We start from the raw sequence: 3,683 nt of genomic DNA on the forward strand, positions 1-3,683 counted from the left end.
ATGACTACTTTTTACTTTTACTTGAGTCATATTTTTCTGAATTAAAATTTTTGGCTACTCTACCCACCTCTGCTCATTTGAGTAAATTAAAGACGGGAATTGCCTTTCTTCAGGAGACACATCTCCGAACCTTTGACCATTTTCAACTGAGGGGAGGATGGATTGGACAATCATATCATTCTAATTTCCATTCCAAATCTAGAGGTGTGGCCATCCTTTAATAAGAAGTTCCCATTTGTTATGTCAAAGGTTGAAACAGACTCCTCAGGGCGTTACATAATTGTAGTGGGCAGGCTGTACAACACACCGGTTGTCCTGGCCAACGTATACGCACCACATTGGGATGATAGTTCTTTTTTTTATAAGTTTCTTTGCTCATATCCCCAACATGGATACACATTATCTTATCCTCGGAGGAGATATGAACTGCACATTATCACCTATTCTGGACCGTAGCTCGTCTAGGACTGCGTCCAAATCCAGTGCGGCCTCTCAACTGCAGCTTTTTCTTAATATGAATGGTATAGCTGATGCTTGGTGCTTTCAAAATCCTACAGCTAGAAGTTACTCCTTCTTTTCTCCGGTCCACGGAACATACTCCCGCATAGACTATTTCTTTTTGGATAAAAGCTTTCTGTCACTAATAACAAAAGTGTGAATATCAAGCTATAATTATTTCAGATCACGCCCCTTTGTCGATGACTTTATGTATACCAATTTCTCATGCCAACTATCACCCCTGGCGTCTTAATACTTTACTACTTTCAGATGAAGACTTCATTAAGTTTATTTCTTCTGAAATAATTTTCTTCCTCGAACATAACCAGACCCCAGGAATGTCTCCTTTAACAGTGTGGGAATCCATGAAGGCGTACTTGAGGGGACAAATAATATTATATAGCACACAACAAAGAAAATGTCACAATATGAAACTTGAACAGCTAACAAATGATACTCTCAAATTAGATACTACACTTGCTGTCACCCCATCCAATGATTTATTCAAACTGCGATTAACTCTTCAAACAGAGTTCAACCTGCTATCAACAATACGCATTGAAAACCTAATAAATAAATCACAGAGTAAAGCATAGGAATGTGGTGAAAAGAAGATTCTTGCCCATCAGCTCCACCAGAAAACCGTGGATAGGACTATAGCTGAGATAAATGATGAATCGGACACTAAGCATATAGTGAGATTAATTCATGTTTCCATAGATTTTACTCAAAGCTGTATGATAGTGAATCCCTTGGCGACCACGCTTTATTTGATTAATTTTTCAGGAAAATAAACGTCCCCACAATTGATAACAGAACTGCATCCGAACTAGGCAAACCATTTTCTGTATTAATGCAATCAAGTCCATGCAAACTAGAAAATCCCCCGATGGGTTCCCGAGTGAATTCTTTAAAAAATTTGCAGACCAGCTTTCTCCCATCCTGCTCTCTGTATTTGAGGAGTCACATGCCACTGGTTCCCTTCCTCTGACTATGCGACAAGCGGTCATTTCCTAAAAAAGATAAAAACCTTTTGGATTGCAACTCATTCCGTCCCATTTCACTCTTAAATGTAGACAGTAAAATCCTTTCTAAAATGCTGGCCTGCCGCTTAGAGGCGGTCTTGCCCTCAATTGTAGCTGACGATCAAACAGGCTTTATTAAAGGTCGTCACTCCTATTTTAACATTAGACGCCTATTTAATATTGAGAGAAGGCGCTTAATATGCTGAGAAGGCGTTTGATTGGGTGGAGTGGGATTATCTCTTCCATACTCTCAAACAATTTGGCTTTGGTGAAAAATTCATCTCCTGGATTAAAGTTATGTATTCTTCTCCATTAGCAGCTGTCCGGACAAACAACAACCTCTCTTGTTACTTCCCTCTCCATTGTGGCACCCAACAGGCCTGTCCCCTGTCGCCCCTGAGCCATTGGCTTTAGCGTTACGTGTTGACGCTAATATAAAGAGAATACGGAGATGTGATTTGGATAATAAGGTGTCCCTGTATGCTGATGATATGCTTTTATATCTGTCCCATCCTTTAACTAGTCTACCAAATACCCTGAACCTGCTTGAAGAATTCGGCAAAATATCGGGATACAAAATTAACCTGCAAAAGTGTGAAATGATGCCAGTGAACACAGCAGCTAAGCAAACTGACTTTGGTTTATTCCCATTTAAAGTCAGTCCACAGAAATTTAAATACTTAGGAATCTGGATAACACATGCCTTTGAAGATATATTCAAAGATAACTTTTCACCACTATTAACCCACCTTAAGCGAGATTTGGAACGTTGGAGTTTACTCCCCCTGTCACTACAGCAGAATTAACATAATTAAAATGAATGTTTTGCCAAAATTTCTTTATATATTTCAATGCATTCCCCTACACTTATCTAAATCATTTTTTATGTCAGTGGAAAATTTGGTGTCAGGATTTATATGGAATAAGAAAAACACTCAAATACGGAAAAGGATCTTACAACAGCATCGTCAACATGGAGGATTATCCCTCCCTAACTTTCAGTTTTACTATTGGGCTGCCAACATTAGATCTATGCTGTTTTGGAAAGATTCTCCATCTGATGACACTATCCTCCTCTTGTCTTCATACTTCTTTACACTCACTATTCTGCTCAAAACTTCCTCTTTTGGAATCTATATCTAAATTCACCTTAAATCCAATTGTGAAACACTCTTTTAGAATTCTGACACAGTTCAGACAAGGTTTTTCTCTCAGGGATCTGCCCACTTGTGCTCCTATAATAAAAAATCACCAGTTCATGCCATCAATTATAGACAGTGCTTTTCATGAATGGGCTAATAGAGGAGTTGCCACAAAAAAGAATCTATTCATTGATAATACTTTTGCATCCTTTGATGAATTCATGCTTAGATTTAACATCCCTAATTCTCATTTTTTTTAGATTTTTGCAGCTCTGTAGTTTTATATCAAGATAATTTATTCACTTCCCATCCCAGCCACCCAACTCCCTCTTAAATTCCATTCTGAAGCTTAATTCAGGTTCCAGAGGGACTATTGGGAAAATATAATCCTTACTAAATACATATAATTCGAAGCCTTTGACTTCATTAAAGATTCAATGGGAGGGCGAATTAAGGTTCAAACTTCCTGAGGAGATCTGGGAAAGAGCTTTAGATAGAATACATTCCTCTTAAATCTGCCTACACACACACACACAGTTATCCAGTTCAAGGTTATGCATCGCCTTCACTGGTCTAAAGTGAGACTAGCAAAGTTCACACCTAGCATCAATCCTATTTATGATCGGTACAGACAAATGCCAGCCACCCTCTCATATATGTTCTGGTTTTGTTCAAAACTAGACAATTTCTGGCAGTCAATATTTAAAACTTTCAGATGTTTTACAAGTACCTATAGAACCTTCTGCCATCACTGCCATATTTGAAATAACTCAACAAGACACTCACCTTAACCGCCAGGCAAAGAATATGATAGCTTTCGCATCTCTCATAGCTAGGCGATTAATACTCTTTAAGTAGAAGGAGAAACTTCCCCCAACCTTTAAGATGTGGATCAATGACCTTTTACACCATCTGGTATTAGAGAAGATTCGCTATTCGATGTCACTAATATTGGTGTTTTATATGACTGATCCTGTATTGTGTATACACTGTTAGCCCGGATTTCCTATCTAATCAA

Source organism: Morone saxatilis, unplaced genomic scaffold (genome assembly GCF_004916995.1).
Source record: "Morone saxatilis isolate NCDOM2014 unplaced genomic scaffold, NCSU_SB_2.0 Contig18, whole genome shotgun sequence".
NCBI classification, from domain to species: Eukaryota; Metazoa; Chordata; class Actinopteri; family Moronidae; genus Morone; species Morone saxatilis.